Source organism: Rousettus aegyptiacus, unplaced genomic scaffold (genome assembly GCF_014176215.1).
Source record: "Rousettus aegyptiacus isolate mRouAeg1 unplaced genomic scaffold, mRouAeg1.p scaffold_m13_p_16, whole genome shotgun sequence".
Lineage (NCBI taxonomy): Eukaryota > Metazoa > Chordata > Mammalia > Chiroptera > Pteropodidae > Rousettus > Rousettus aegyptiacus.
In genome coordinates this window covers 44,973,810-44,990,570 of record NW_023416291.1, presented here as the reverse complement: position 1 = coordinate 44,990,570, position 16,761 = coordinate 44,973,810, and the positions used below count along the sequence as shown (strand labels likewise).

Sequence of the window (16,761 nt, the reverse complement as noted above, 5' to 3'; positions counted from 1 at the left end):
GGGTGGGGTGGGCCAGAGGAGGACGGTGGAAGGAGGAGCGGGTACCCTGCGAGCTACCCAAAGAGACACCACCAGGCTGGTCAGCCCGAAGCCCGAACGGAGGGTCTTACTCAGGGCAAGAGCACGGCTCCTGCTGTGCAGGCCCAATGCGCTGAGACACCCTGCTGGGGGCCGAGACAGAGGTCGCCCTAGGGAGTCAACGGGCTGCTCAAAGGGCGAGCTCTGGGGGGTCGTGGTCCATTCCGTGCTGCGGGCACCTGCACATCGGAGCTGGCTTGGTCGTTCGGAAAGAGCACTTGACTGTCCAGGGGGAGGCCTGGACTCTGTCCTGACGTAGCTGTGTGATACTGTGCAATTCCTTCTCTCTAGGCCTCAGTTTTCGCACGTAACGAGGTCAGGCGACCTCAGAGGTTCCTTCCAGCACTGACATCAAACACGGTTCCCTAGCATGGAAGGCCTGACTTTATTGGCCATCCTTCTCACTGGAGCTGCTCCTGATCCAAATCGGGACTTCGCAAAACATCGGCTGATGGCTACCAAGGCTGGGAATGGGAGAGGAGGTATTTTTTTTTTTTTGAGGGGGGGTGGTGGGGGAGGTTAGGCACATGGTAAGAGGCAGAGAGAGAAACGCATTCTTGCCATTATCCCCACTTTCGGTTTCCTTAAATGGTCAATCACAATCCTGGGACCAGCTGAGCTAGCCAAAGAAAGTTTTAGAATTTCAGGGGAGCTAGGGAGGGATCAAGGACGGGCTTGCGGAGGCCAGCGGGACACTTCTGGAAGCAGATGGCACTGGGTCTTTAAGAGATCGTGGAAGGCCATCTCTGTGACAACATTCAAGGAGAAGGTTGGGGACAAAAGGGAAGAGAAGTCAAGGGACGAGGAGGCCCCAAGGCCAGCGTGGGCAGGAATGAGCCCCAAAGCACCAGTCCTGGTCTCCCCTCCACCCGAACCCGAACCTGGCTGTGTGGCTTTGGGCGAGGAACTTAACCTCTCTGGTCTTGCACTGCAGATAACAATATCACTTACCCGAAGACAGGGAGTGGCTAAATGACCTCATGGCCGCTCCCAGGGCTGAGATTAGAGACTGTGTGATCCCTCTAACTCCTCCTCCACTTCTGCCTGCTCCCCTTCATGGACTTATGCTTAGCACCCCCTGTGTAAAGGGGCCCCCGAGACTCCCTTTGTGCCTACGCCTCCTGGGCCGCCCATGGAGAGAGCAGACGGCACAGAGGGCCTGGGCAAGGCCCCGGGGTGGGGCGGAATGCTGGCGGCCTGAGCAGGGTGGGAAAATCTTTTGCGTGCTTCGGCCCCGGTGCCCAGTGCGTCTCCTGAGGAACGGAACGAAGCGGGTGGGGCGGCGGCAGGAGCACCAGTGAGGGTTCCGCTGTGGGCTGCAGCGCTGCTCGAGGCAAGCGCAGAAGATCCGCTCCCAGTCTGGTCCAGCCGGCCCCTTCTGGCGGAGGGCTGAGCGCGCAAACCCCTCTGCCCGCTCACGGGAGCCCCTCTGCCCTGGACGCGCAGCTGGCTGCCACCTCCATATACTGCATGTACGGCCCCCCTTTGAAGAAGCTCTTCATTCAGGAAAAACAAACAAACCAACCCCAAACCTGAGCACTTGTTGTTGGTTTATGTCTTTAAAGAGCTGCAAGTACCACCTCTAATGTGGGGGTTGGGGGCGAGGGAATACGGGGTGTGTGTGTAGGGGGGTGATTGGGGAGGAATGCATGGTCCACCCCTAGTCTCCTGTGATGTTACCTTTTTAAGACAGGCACTGGAAACCACCACCAGGCGAGCCTAGGGCAGAAAGAAGCTAGATGGGGTTACTTTTTTCCTGTTTTATACGTAGAAAAGTTACAAGAGGGGAGCAAAAGTGTACCCCCTAGGCAGTGCGCCCAGGCCTAAGATCCTTTCCTTCATGCAAGCTGCAGACCTGAGAGAGAGCAGGCCTGTTCCTGGAGCCCTGCAGAGCTGCGAGGGAGACGCTCCGAGGGGGCTGAGCACCCCAAAATAGACTTGTGTTTTTTCACAACTTTTTCATGAAGCACTGGCATCTCTTGCAGCATGGAAAAAAAATAGCCTGAACTGTTAACAAATAGAGATTATAAAAAGCCCCAACTGTTCCCCACGGGTTTCCATGTGGCTGAGGTGCCCTGGAGTGGGCAGGGAGGAGGCCGGGAGAGGGGCAGGGGAGGTGTGTGTCCAGGAGCCCCTAGTCTCCTCTCTTCTGACCTACTTTCTCCCTCGGCGGCTGGTTCCACTAGAGCTCACGGGGATAATCATCGAGGTAAGGGATGGGAAAGGTATTTGTCGACCCTCAGAAGTGGTCCCTTGTGAGTGCAGATTACTTGTCGACGGCCTCCGGGTGAAGGAGTGCATGGTACTACAGCACAGGGCATCGTAAAAACAAATCGCGTTGCCGCGAACCTGGTTTAAATCAGGCAGCGCTCCTGAGGGGACAGGGTTTGTTTAGGAAATCTTTAGAGGGCTCAGTGTTCTCGCCAAGGGCAGCTTAGCCTGAACTTGGACGCCCCCCCCCCCGCCCACCGCCCCCGCCTCCTTGGGCATTGCTTCGTGTCAGTCACCAGAGACGAGTTTGAGGTCAAAGGAGTGTGTGGGGCGAGTTCCCCTTGCCCGGCTCCAGGCCGGACCCATGCCTGCCTCCTTTGCCCCAGCCCTGGAGCCTTCTTGGCACTGGGACTCTGACGGCACAAGAAAGAGCATGGGAGATGGTATAAAAGGTGCCGGAGTGGAGTCCGGAACTGGGTTCCGTCCCTTTGGGGTCCTCGGTAACATCAGGAGCTTGACCCGGCTGATATCTGAGGAGCCTCCGGCCCTGACTTTTTACACGCAGAGGAGGAAAATGCCCCCAGCTCCGCAGAGCTACATGTTCCCCACGAAGTCTGGGACTGGTCAGGGAGCCGCCCCGCCCAGCTCTGCAGGCCCCCTTTCCTTTCTCCTCCTACCCTTCTTCTCTCTCCTTCTCTCTTTTCTTTGTTTTCTCTCATCTTCGCCCCTCCCTCCTCTCTTCTCTTGGTCAGAAATTTCTATAATAATACATACTCCTGGCTCTGGCTTGGTCAAAGAGAGGACGGTGGGCAGACGGCCGGGATGCGAGGGACTCTACTGGGCATTATTTAACCCTGGATGGGCAGTCAGTCAGGGGATGCTGGCCAGAGGTGATGAGGGACCAACAGGACAAACTCATTGTCTCTGGACGTCTCTGACCCGAAAGCCCTCTTTCAGGCTCCAACCAGCCAGAGTAGGCAGCCAGCTGCCCAGGGAAATTGCAGCCCCTCCCAGGGTCATGGCTGAGAAGGAGGCTGGGCTGTGCTGAGCATCTCACGCCCCTCGTCCCAGCCAAAGCTTTGCTCCGTAGGGCATAGTCTTTCTCAGCTTACGGACCCCTAGTGCAAGACAGGATGAGATGGGGGGACGCGAGGCAGACCAGATCACAGTGGGGAGGGGGGCCGATATGAGGGTAAAGGAGTTGGTGCTCAGAGTTGGAAATTTCCCACGGAACCAGTCAGCCCATCCGGCAGGCTGTGGCGTGGGTCCCCGGGCAGAGCGGCAGGGGGGTCGGCAGGTCGCCGCTATGCGGCCTCTTGGAAACGCAGCCCAAGGCATCTCAAAGGCCACTGAACACGTGTCTCAACTCAGCCTGGTAGTCCGGGGCTTACTACACGCTCTGGGACGTTCCTGGTCACTCTACCCTTCTCCCAAACTACCCGCTTCTTCCTCCTCGGGGAAGCCCCGCCCCCTGAGCGCTGTCTGGGAGCCTGAACGCGGGAGGCACCCCAGGAGGAGACTCATGCGCTCCCAACTCCGCAGCCCACGGGGAAAGCCATGGCCAGGCAGACCTGAGCTTACATCGCTCCAGCCACCATTTTACACGCACAGGGCTCAGGCTCAGGAGGTGCATGGAGGTGTCGGTCCAGTTTCGTTCCTCTTTCTAGTCCCCCCTGGCCAAGAACTGCCAGGTTGTCAGATTCCTGACTGCACTCAACCTCCCAGGCCTGGGCGGTGGCCGTGTGGCGGGCGGAGGTGGTGTGGGCCGCTAACATCCCCTGCCAGGCTGTAGGCACCTGACCTGCCCTTGCGACTGGAGTCACATTGCTTATTCTGAGTCTCTGGGGAAAAAATGAGACTCGTTTGCTCATTCATCCATTTATTTTTTCTTCCATTTGTCACATGCCTGTTAAGCTCCTACTCATGCCAGACACCGTGCTAGAGAGATTGTGAGGATTATAAAATGATCATGACGCCATCCCAGTCATCAAGGACCTTAAGCTTAATAATAATTATCATTGCTATTATAAATATTATATGGTTATTGTTTATTACATGTCCATTTACGGACCAGATGTACTATTTAAACTTCCAAACAATCCTAGGAAGAAGTAGGTACTATTACTATCCCCAGTTGGTGGATTAGACATTGAAACTTTAAGAAGTGATGCCACTTGTCAAAGCCACAAAGCGGACAGCCACAGGGCGAGGCTTCTAACCTGGCAGCTGGCTAAGAGCCTCTCGGAGTAGACGGCACAGCCCGAGCCCCTTCCAACCTCATGCCCCGATTTTAGAGCATGAACGCATTGCTCTTAATTCATATCATAACGACCCTCTTTATCTTACAGATGAGAAAACTGAGGCCCAGAGCAGAAAACAGCCTTGCAAAGTCACACACAGGGAGTTTGTGGCCATGTCAGGCCCCGGGGTATGGCCCCTGGGCCAGACTTTATCTTTGAGTTTCAGTTTCCTCATGCAGGAATCCAGGGGGTTCAGGGAGCTCTGCGGGATGATCTCTCCCGGTTTTGAAATTCTGACTGTGGGATGTTATTACATGATGCCTTATTCTGCCTTCAGGGAGGGTCGACAGGAGCTTCATTGCTAGGGAGACAGGAGAGCAGAGAAACAGGAATGGACCAGCTGAGGTTTGCCTCAGAGCCCGGCTGCAGCCCACACCCAAAACAATCCTTGCCCCATAGGGAGACAAGAATGTGGAAATGTTTTCATCCCTCAAGGCATGGGCTTCTAACTCAGTCGATGGAATACGTAATATACAAATAAATAAATACATATTTATCTGTCTCCAACAGAGGGACCCATAGGTCGCAAGAGCTGGAGATGAGAACCCTAGAGGGGAGAGAGCACAGGGAGAAGACACAAAACTACTGTAACTTAGAGCCAGGTTGACTGTAAACATGGTCAGCTGGCTCCCTAAGCAGCCACTTCACGCAGCCCCTCCAGCCAGACTGGCGTTTGTGTACTGTTCTCTGCCTTTGCCGACACCCATGGCTGCCCGTCCCTCAGCCTCGGCCCCTGTCTGACATGGTGCGGTCTGGTGGGGATGACCTCAAGTCTCAAGAAATCTTAGGCTAGGCCTGGTCCCTTGCTAAAAGGAAAAAAGCTCCCTCACTCAGCTAGTCCTTTGCAAGGAAGGGATGGATAGCTGGCTGGCTGGGCATCTCTGCTGCCCTAGAAGGAATTCCTGCAGCGAGCCTCATGGTTCTTGGCCAGGCGTGGCTGGGAAGAGGAACAAAACTGGGTGGGCTAGGGGCAAGAAAGGGCGAGGATTAGAGTTAGGGGTGCTGCCCAGTGTTTGTTTGTTTGTTTGTTTGTTTGTTTGGAGAAATGGCTCAGAGGGCTCCCGGAGTGGAGAGGGACTAGTAAGGGGCCACACAGGGCCCAGGGGTGAGCGGATAGGGCAAGGTCAAGTGCAGGGTAACTGGAAGAGTGGAGACACCCCTGGTATTGGCAGCAGCCCTTCAGGTTGGCGAGGGGCAGAAGGTAGAATGAGCATAAGAGTCAAGGTGGCCCCAGAATCACAGGCTGTTACTGTGCCCCAACCTGGCCAGTGGCCTCTTGGATGGATAAGGATGAAACAGGCTGAGAGATGGGCTGCTTGCTCCCCCTGCCTCCCCTTCCTCCTGGCCAGCTTCAGCAGGAAAGAGTGGAGGCCAGGCCTGCCGCTGGCACAGGGCACCTATAGACAGCCCCCTGTGATACTCCCACTGCAGGTAGAACCCCCCCTCCTGCCTTGGGAATGGCGGCCTCAATCACCGGGCCACAGTTGAGGGGCCACCGCCCCTTGATGGCTAAGACACCTGACTCCTCGACCTACCCAACCCTTGTTGCGCCTTCATATCCTTCCTTGGGAAGAGATCATGTTCTGAGAACTGCATCTTATACTGAGTGCTGTCAGTGACCAGGTGAGGACAGGTGGAGCAGCCAGGACCCAGACTGTGCTCTCTTTTTCCCAGGCGCAGCAGTGATCTCAGAACCGGCGGGGCCGTGAGTCGTTCACTTACCTGCTGCCTCTCCTCTGGGACCAGCTGGCCTGTCACCATTTCCTGTCTAGACGCAGTGTCCTGGGCCAGGTCAGTGGGAGTGAATGTATCAGGAAACAATATCCATATTTTAGGGGCTGAAATCCAAAGCCCAGCCTACGGGGAGCCAGGTGTGAGACATGGTTACTATATCCAGGGGTGGGACCAGCAGGCTAGCCTCCTAATCAGCTCCCTCCATGTCCAGGGCTGTGCAGAGCCCAGGGATAAGCCACCTGGAGGCCATATTCCCATCTTTGGGCAGGTGAGCAATCTTGAAATGGCCCAGCCCTTGACTGCCAGGGGCAAGCTGTGGTGTGCCTTCAGGCCTACATTCTGACTTCTGTCTTGGACTCTCCTCCTGTCCCTGGTGACTCATGCTGCTTTGAAATTTCACCCAACACTCTTCTGACGCACATCCTGAGAACCTGGCCTTGAGCCAAGACACAGCCCGGTTGCATCAACCCCACCCGTGATTAATTTTGGCCCCCCTGAGATAGGGGCTATATAGAGTTGCAGAGAGGGAAAGTAGTCTAAACAAGCAAGGGTGGGGTGCTGGGGCAGCTGCTGGACAGGAAGGCTTCCTTCTGCTCCGCTTACCTGCACACAAGAAGAAAACAGTGGGAAAGCTATTGGCTTGTAGTGGCCAGACGTGCCCAGCTGGCCAAGCAGAATTCGAAACCTAGACTGGCCACTGTGCTTCTGGGAATTCGTTTCTGGACCTCGGTTTACCCTTTTGTGAGGCTTAAAGGTTTGCTAGTCCTTAATTTTGACTGCTAAGAATGACAGCCTCTTTGCTGGGTTAATGGAGCTTCCATAACACTCAGCCCATTTTATCCTGATGACCTGGACCCAGTTTAATCCCCATTTTGAATATTATGGGAGGGGCTGGCCCCCGGAGGGATGGTAGAGAAGGGAAGGGAGGGTCGTGAATTGGGGGACAGGAATCGAAGACCTTGATTCCTTTCCTTATCTGCCATCGCCCCCACTTCTCCCCATTAGGTCCTCCATAGTGAAAAGGGAGAAGATCCCCGTGCCCCCACGGCGCTCACCTCCTGCAGGTCTCTGACACGAAGGGCCCCCGTTCTGTGTGCCCCCTTACCTCCACCCCTCCAGAAGGTGACTGCTCTTCCCACTCCTCACCAGACCGTCCTTGACCTCTCATCTCCATCCACCCCCATGCCCAAGGCTCAGGATCACAGTACCCCCTGCCCCTGCCAGCCGCTTTGCTGAGAAATAAAGGAACCTGGGAGTGCAGGGTGAGGGGCGATCTGCAGTGGGTTCTGGAAACAAAGCCCTCCCACCACTGTCCAGCCCCAACGAGTGGCTACACCGAGAGGAACCGTCAGCCAGGTCGGGGACTTGGCCCGTCAGTAAAGATGACACCCAGAAGCCTGCCAGATACCCTACTCTTTGTGGATATGGTGGGGTAGGGTAGGTATGGTCTGCAGGGGGCGCTAGGGAAGCAAGCTTTCAGCTCTCTCCCTCTTAGCCACACTCAGGGACCATGGTCATTTTGGAAGATATAGATGAGTAAGGAAATGAGTCTCTGCCTCGATACCCGCACTAACGATTATACTCAGGAAACTTTTTCAAATTAAAAGCGCCCTTAATAAGACAACAGTGCTACATCGTGACTAGGTAGGTTTAGGAGCTTAGAATCCTGAGTCGGACTGAGTTCAAGTCCAAGGAGTCCCAAGCGCGGGTTTTGGATGTGATGCATGTTTTCTTCTGTAGTTATTAACATCTTCTGATGATGTCATGTACAGTGCATTAAAATATTACATACATCTAAGTTATAAAACATAATAAGGACCCAAATAACTGTAACCCCCTCACTCAGCTTAAAAAGTATAATATGACCAATAACTGCATGGTCAAGACTACTGCATGTGTGTAACTCTCCATCCCTGCCTCCAGCCTCGCCAACAGAGGGACTCCTATTCTGCATTCTGTGTTTGTCATTTCCTCAATGATTTAATATATTTTATAGCTCCATCTGTAATCGTTTTCTGTCAATTGTTTTTTCTGCTTGTTTTTGTTTGTAAGAAAAAATAAGATTTTATTTTTTAAATATTTATTTTCCTGGTTCTATAATTAACAGATGCTCATTAATAGATATTATTAATAATTTCAGAATGCTTGGAATAATAAATATTATTAATAACTGCAGCACAATTTTCACCACCAATAGATATAAATATCTACAATACCTAATTGGTACAACACTATGTGCATAACCTGATCATACAGGTTCATAGTAGAACATTTAGAAAGTAGAAAGTAAATGAAAAATGTGTGTGTGTGTTTCACACTGATGTGAACATGTTCGATGTGCCTCTCAACCTTCTAACTGGCTATTCAGGAGCAAAGTTCTCCACAGGTAAGAAGGTTCCAGATCATGGCCATTACCCTGGCCAGTTCGAAGGCTTTCTATCCATATTGTCAATATAGGAAAAGATTATGTACGTCCCCCAGAATAAACATATCACAGAGGGGACCCTCAACAACCTTCAACAACCCGACATGATTCCAAACAGGCCCACTCGAATTCCAGGAAACAAAAATATTGTACTATTGAATATTTAACAGAACCATTCCAGGTATGTGAAATCAATTATTTAAATGATAAATAAGTCTTGCCTCTACCAGAACCCTTTGTTTCCTTAAGGAAGAAAATGAAAACATAGGTTATGATCACTATCAACAAACCAAGTTTACTTGGCCTATCAACCTCAGAGTTTCAGCCCTTTTTAGCAAAACTATTTGAGCTCTGTTTCCTTGGATTGGTGTAAAAGTAGTCTACACGGTGGTGCAAACACGTCTACATGTTATTTATATTCCTACGCATGCATGTGACAGGCAGTGACAACCAACCACGGTACCCACTATTTCTAAGCGGAGGCCGGAAGGCACCTCACAGTCCACAAAACAATGTTCGTATCAGTGGATCAAAGTTTGCCCGAAATCTAAAGCCTAGTTTGTGAGGCAGTTCTGTTTTGGTGCATAAGACAGGCTTGCTAATGAGGCAGTGGTGGGAGAGGCAGCGGAGAGCCCGGAAGGAGATAGTGGGGCAGAGCCTCCACCGCCAACAGATGGAAAGGCCGGGAAACTGGGGAAGAGGTTTAAAACAGACACCACCATCTTGCCCAGAGCTTCCCTCGGCCTGCATGACGAAAACAGAGATGATGAGCCCAAGCCAGTGGACTCTGAGTCGCTTGCACTTGGGTTAGGTGGCATGGTGAGGGGACAGGGCCAGAGATCAGTGGGAGCCATGGAAGGCTTCTCTCTTCTAGTTCGGCCGGAGAAATGCCTGGGCAGGCCCCAGCGCTGAGCCTCTTCAGAGACAGACATCACCAGTTATAGATTGGAGCCTTTGATTTGGAGGCTTGGGGTTGGAGGAGTGGAAGGGTGGGCGGAGGGGTCTGCAGCATCCGAGGGCAACGTGGTCAGGACACGGGCTGCCTGGGCTGAGCAGCATGGTGCCACTGCAGCTGGGACTCAGCTGATTCGGCTCAGGGCCAAGCTTAGGCCCTGGACGCTGGAGAAGCTGGCACTTCCCTGTGAGAGCGTGCCAGCCGGAGTGGGGCCGCTGCTCTTTCTGCGACCTCTGAAGAGCAGACAGAGCTGCTTCGGGGGCAGGTAAGAGGAAGGGGTTGAGGATGGTACCTACCTTCTGTCCTTTACACCCTCCCTCACCCCCCCCCCCCAAACCCAGAATGAGGAGCCTGCACTAGCTGCAGCCGTGAATTCGCGACAGGAACTACGTGACAGCTTATTCAAATACATTTGGTTGAAAGAAGACTCGGCTCTCAAAACCAACCTACTTGGAACAATCTCGAGGGACCTGTTCTAGTGAGAGCATCTCATGGTTCCATCAAAGCAGGGGTGGGGGTAGGGTGGTCACAGCAACCTACGAGGCTCGAGGCTCGGGAGCTGAGGGTAGCGTTCCTTGCCTTGCCTGGAGCTCTCTTTCAGTCAGCTCAGTCAGTGGGAAAACTCAGCAGAGGTTTAAAAATAACTGTCACCACAACCAGAGTTAGAGAGACGGTTCACTTCTACTAGTGGTTGAATCGCCTCTAGTCGACAGACACTTACTGAACTAGTTAGGGCAGGCACTGTGCCAGAGATGTAAGGAAAAAATACATTCTAACAAGCAGACCCTTTATATAACCTGCAGTAGAAGTCTGGAAAGTACATTTCTAAACCTCAGAGGAAAATCGGTAGGTGGTTTAGAATCGGAAAGGTTGTGAACAAATCCTTTTGCTTTAATCTCCACAAACAGATAAAATATCACACTTGGAAGAAGGAGCGACTTAGAACAAAGTAGTGTTTTCTTTTCGTTGGCTATATTTAACTACAGAAGATTTGTGCATATTAAAAATTGTTGTTTGGGGGTCAGAGCTATGGAGTGAGGTGCATCTAATTTAATCAAGCTGAAACACAGAGTTGTCATTTCAGATTGCTAAAGTATTTGGGGCATCACACAAAACTGTTAGAAGATTAGGTTCCTTGGAATTTAGAGCTCTAATTTTAAATATCCACAGAGTTTGTTTTTAAAGAAAACTTGGTATTGGACATTAGTTCAAACTTTCACTTTGAAGTTTGCTAGGATAACAATCAAATTTGTCCTGATTAAATGAACTGACCCTACTGTTTTTCAGAATTATTAAGGAATTTGACGATTAAATGAATTCTAATTTTTCTTCTCTGTTAAGATAAATACACAATGTTTTCACTGTTCGTTCTCATAAATATGCTAATCTAACAATTGGACATTTAAAATCTGAAGGATTTTAATTTGCTGGTAATATTTTTAGCAAATATAAATAGACAAAGAACATGCACATACAATTCACTTAAAAATAAATATGGAAACAATCATTTCTAAAAATTTATTTTTCAATGACTAGATTGTATTAGTTCCAGGTGTACCACTAATGATTGGAAACTTATAAACCATACAAAGTGACCACCCCAATAAGGTTGGTACCCATCTGACACCATACGTAGTTTTTATATTATCGACTGTATTTCCCGTGCTGTACTTTACATCCCCATGACTATTTTTATAACTGACAGTTTGTACGTCTTAATCCCTTTCACCTTTTTCACACATCCTTCCTAATCTCCCTGCCATCTGGTGACTACCTATTTGTTTTCTGTACCTATGAGTTTGCTTCTGTTTTGTTTGTCGGTTTTTATTTTGTTTTTTGGTTTTTTTTAGATTCCACATATAAGTGAAATCATATAGAATTTCTTTCTCTGTCTGACTTATTCCACTTTACCATAATACCCATAATACCTTAACATAAGTTCATCCATGTTGTCTAAATGGCAAAATTTCATTCTTTTTATGGCTAAATAATATTCCATTGTATAGATACACCACAGCTTCTTTATCAATTTGTCTAGTGATGGACACTTAGCTTACTTCTATATTTTGGCTATTGTAAATAATGCTTCAGTGAACATAGGGATTCATATATCTTTTTGAATTAGTGTTTTTGGATTATTTTGCCTAAAGACCTAGAAATTGAATTGCTGGGTCATATAAAAATTCTATTTTTAAATTTCTGAGGAATCTCTATACTATTTTTCATATTTACATTGTTACTTACAGTGCATTAGGGTTCCCTTTTCTCCACATTCTCACCAATACTTGTTTGTTGGTTTATTAATGATAGCCATTCTGACAGGCGTGAGGTGATATCTCATTGTGGTTTTAATTCGCATTTCCCTGATAATTAGTGATGCTGAGCATCTTTTCATATATCTATTGCCCATCTATATGTCCTCTTTGGAGATACACACACACACACACACACACACACACACACACACACACACACGTCCTCTGCCCTTTTTTTAATCGGATTGTTGGAGTTTTTTTGGTATTAAGTTGTATGAATTTCTTATATATCTTGGATATTAACCCTTACTGGATGTATCACTGGCAAGTATTTTCTTCCATTTAGTAGGCCATATTTTCATTTCGTTGATGGTTTCATTTACTGTGCAAAACCTTTTTAGTTTGATATAGTACCATTTGTTTATTTTTTCTTTCATTTCCTTTGCCCAAGGAGACATATCCAAAAACATATATATATATATCTCTAAGAGCAATGTCAAAGAGCTTACTGCCTATATTTTCTTCTAGGAGTTTTATGATTTCAGGTCTTACGTTTACGTCTTTAATCTATTTTGAGTTCATTTTTGTATATGGTATAAGAAAGTGGTCTAGTTCGCATGTACCTTTCCAATTTCCCCAACACCATTTACTGAAGAGACTGTCTTTACTCCATGTTCTTGCTTCCTTTGTCGTAGATTCATTGACCATACAGGTGTGGGTTTATTTTGGGCTCTCTATGCTGTTGCATTGATCTATGTGTCTGTTTTCATTCCAGTGCCATGCTGTTTTGATTACTATAGCTTTGTAGTACAGTTTGACATCAGGTAGTATGATACCTCCAGCTTTGTTCTTCTTTCTTAAGATTGTTTTAGCTATTTGAGGTCTTTTGTGGTTCCATATACATTTTAGGATTTTTTGTTCTACTTCTATGAAAAAAATGCCATTGTTATTTTGATAGGAGTGGCATTGAATCTGTATATTGCTTTGGGTAGTATGGACATTTTAATGATGTTAATTCTTCGTATCCATGAGCATGGTCTGTGCTTCCATTTATCTGTATCTTCTTTAATTTCTTTCTTCAATGTCATAGTTTTTAGAGTACAGATATTTTACCTCCCTGGTTAAGTTCATTCCTAGACATTACATTCTTTTTAATGCAATGATGAATGAGATTGTTTCTTAATTTCTCTTTCTGATAATTCATTATTGGTATATAAAAATGTAATTGATTTCTGAATATTAATTTTGTGTCTTGCTGTTTTACTGAATTTACTTAGTTTTTATAGGGCTTTTTTGTGTGTGTGTGTGAAATCTTTAGGGTTCTCTCTATGTAGTATAATGTCATCTGCAAATAATGACAGTTTTACTTCTTCCTTTCCAATTTTGATACTTTTGATTCTTTTTCTTGTCTGATTGCTCTGGCTAGGACTTCCAATTCCATGTTTAATGAAAATGGTGAAAGCAGACATCCTTGTCTTCTTCTCGATCTTAAAGAAAAAGCTTTCAGCTTTTCACCATTGACTATGATGTTAGCTGTGGGTTTGTCATATAAGGATTTTATTATGTTGAGGTATTTCCCCCCTATCCTGACCTTGCTAAGAGTCTTTTTTTAATATCATAAATGAATGTTAGATTTTATCAAATGGTTTTTCTGTATCTATTGGTATGATCACACAATTTTTATCTTTCATTTTGTTTATGTAATATGTCACAATTGATTTGCAGATATTAAACCAACTGTACATGCTGAGAATAAAGCTCACTTGATCATGATGTATGATGTTTTTAATGTATTGCTGAATCCAATTAGTTACTATTTTGTTAAGGATTTTTCCATCTATGTTCATCAAGGATATTGGCCTATAATTTTCTTTTTTGTAGTGTCTTTGTCTGGTTTTAGTCTCAGAGTAATACTGGCCTTATAAACTGAGTTTGGGAGCCTTCTTTCCCATTCAATTTTTTGGAATGGCTTGAGAACAATTATTAATTTTTGATTGTTTGGTAACATTCGCCTGTGAAGCCATGTGGTCTAGGACTTTCGTTCATTGGAAGTTTTTTGATTATCGATTGGAGTTCTTTAGTTGTGTTTGGTCTATTCAGATTTTCTGTTTCTTCTTGATTCAGAATTGGAAGATTCTATGTTTCTAGGAATTTATCCATTTCTTTCAGATTCTTCAATTTGTTAGCATATAATTGTAATATTTTCTTACAATCCTTTGGATTTCTGCAGTGTTGGTTATAACCTCCTCTTTCATTTCTGGTTTTATTTATTTGGTTTATTTTATTTATTTTGTTTATCTTTTCTAAGGACCAGCTCTTGGTGTTATTGATCTTTTGTAATTTTTTAGACTCTATTTCATTTACTTTTGCTCTGGTCTTTATTTTTTCCTTCCTTGCATTCACTTTGGTCTTTGTTCTTCTTTTTCTGGTTCCTTTAGGTGTAAGGTTAGCTTGCTGACAAATTTTACAACAGAAATAACAAGAATTTACCTACTAGTAAACTAAGGTAGAACAAAGTTCTTTATCTGAATCGTATTCAATGTTGATTACTCTAAAGACATGCCTATTTAAATTAATTAAAACTAACAAACGAACTTTTATTCATTAAAGATTATCTTAACTAATGTACAGTTGAAAAAAGATTTGGTTAGTACATATATATCTTTCCAAGAGTTTAGAATGTCTAAGCCTTACAAGTAATTTCCTTCAAGCCAAATAATTTTAATTTACTAAATTAATTTTTACAATACCATCTGAAGGTAGAAAAATATCTCACATTTACAACACCTACGGATACACACACAAACACACACAGATGCAGAGACCTTTTAGCCATAAGACGCTTGGGTCCAAACTATGTTTCTGGCAGATGAAATTAATTGAGGTTACCTGCTTAGATGGCTAAAGCTTTTTAATATTTATGGAGAAGACAGTATTACGGAAGCTGTGGATAGATTTGGTGTGAGCGTGCTTCCGTAGCCATTTTTACTTTTAAAAACAGTTTCTTTTTCTTTTCTTTTTCCTTCGGTCTCAGGAATCGGGGATGGTAAAGATAGGTAGATTTCGAACTGCTTTGAGAGCTGCATTTCTGGTTTCACAAAGATTGTAAGATAAGGACAGTTACTCTCAGTTTCTCAAATGACATCTAGGTTGACCTACCTGTCCAGGTACTTCATCCCTAATTTGCTTTTCCCCCCTCTGGGTACATAGTTTTATTTAGCTTAGGAGAGGAGGCCTTTAAAAAAAAAAAAAAAAAATCCTATCGGGATTTTTAATCTTTAGCTTTCAATTTTGCCAAATATCTGATCAAAAAGTTTTTAAATTCTTTCAAATATCAGGTTTCGGCTGGGACAAACAGTGAAATGTTCAGGTAAAACTGACATAACTTTTTAAAAAACTAAACCCTGTTTAAACATTTTAATTTTCATAATCTTAACAATCCTTACATTTCCATATTCTTTTAATCTAATCATAGCCCGAGTCAGGGCTTTACCAATGGGGTTTGATACCACAGTTCATAAAATTCCCATATCAAGGAGTCCTGCAAATTTCTCTTTTCTATCCCTTGACCATTTTACCCACTCTTGTGTAAAGAGGCTTTGGGTCTCTAATGAGGGGTCAAGCCAAGGACCCTGGCCCTGTTATCAATCTTCAAGTTGACATAACCAGGCTGACCGTTGCCCCAAGGACTGCTGGTGAGGTTTCTCATTGTAATCTTTCTCTTCCAGCTTTTTAAATTTCTCCAAACTGGGGTAAATAGAGAGGACTCGTTTGGAGCCCTTTAATGTTGGGGTACTAACAGGGGGTCATGTTGTTCCATCCAACCTTTGGTAGTACTGTGTTAATATATTTGTTTTAAACCCATCAATACCCATTTTATTTATCTCAATTTTAAAAAAACAAAGATTTCCACCTTGTTGGCCTCTTCCACTCTTTTAAAAATTAACCTAATGTTTTTATCAGCATCTATAAGACCCATGAGGAGAAACTGAGAGAGCAAATTCAGTAAGTCTTTCCAAACTGATTTTTGTTTGTAAGACTAATTGTTATACCTCCTCGTATCTACTTTTTAAACTTGGTCTTTCTATAGCTGTTTACCATAAGAGCCCTCAAAAATTTTCCAATTTAGAATTTTTTCCAGTTAAAAGCATCCATTGCCTGGCAATGGATGGTAGGATCTTTAGCCGCTTAAGCTGATAAGCCTTTCATGACTTAACCAAGGAGGCAAGGAAATAACTAGAGAAAGCAAAGACTTTCATTGCACGGGAGGTAAGAATGGTGTAGATCTGGTCTTCCACGAAAACGTGAGATTCCTCCCGCCACAGACCTGCTAATTCATGGCTCTGGACAGGTGCTACAGGAATGGAGCGTGTACTGACAAGCAATGAACAAAGCAATGGACAAAAGCCCTTTATGGGCGGGGGTTTCTTGTGAAAAACTCCCCTGAGAGTTACGGCCAGACAAAGAGATGCTTGGAACCCCAGTCTAATCAACTGGAGACCAGATGCACCCCAGTCAGCGCACCTTCCACATAGTGGAGACCAGAGAAAATGTTCTCACTAGTCATAAAGGCCAAGTTCTGAGGACATATAAAAAGACAAAAAGAAGAGACACCAGACAGAGACAGAAAAAACAAACAAACAAACCAGAATTAACAAAACCCTTGGTGCTCATACCAAATAACCAAGAGTCATCAAGCCCGAGAAAGTAGTTTTACAAATATTTTCTCCTGCTAATTTAAATTTCGAAATGGAAAGTAAGCTCTCACCACTCAGCTTCCACTGGTCTCTGCAGGTAGAGATC

General features: G+C 46.1%; 1 protein-coding gene across 3 annotated transcripts in view; it reads left to right on the top strand.

Annotated features, from left to right (window-relative positions):
* The first annotated feature begins 2,150 nt into the window (after nucleotides 1-2,150).
* PEBP4 (phosphatidylethanolamine binding protein 4) overlaps nucleotides 2,151-16,761 on the top strand; it is a 226,089-nt gene continuing 211,478 nt past the window's right edge. The window contains exon 1 of one of the 3 annotated variants that reach the window (XM_016141547.2): nucleotides 2,151-2,287. The gene's annotated coding sequence lies outside the window, so the exon portion shown is untranslated. Of the gene's footprint in view, nucleotides 2,288-9,905; nucleotides 9,969-16,761 lie in introns of those variants that run through there. The other 2 variants (XM_016141546.2, XM_016141551.2) reach the window with 2 other exon arrangements.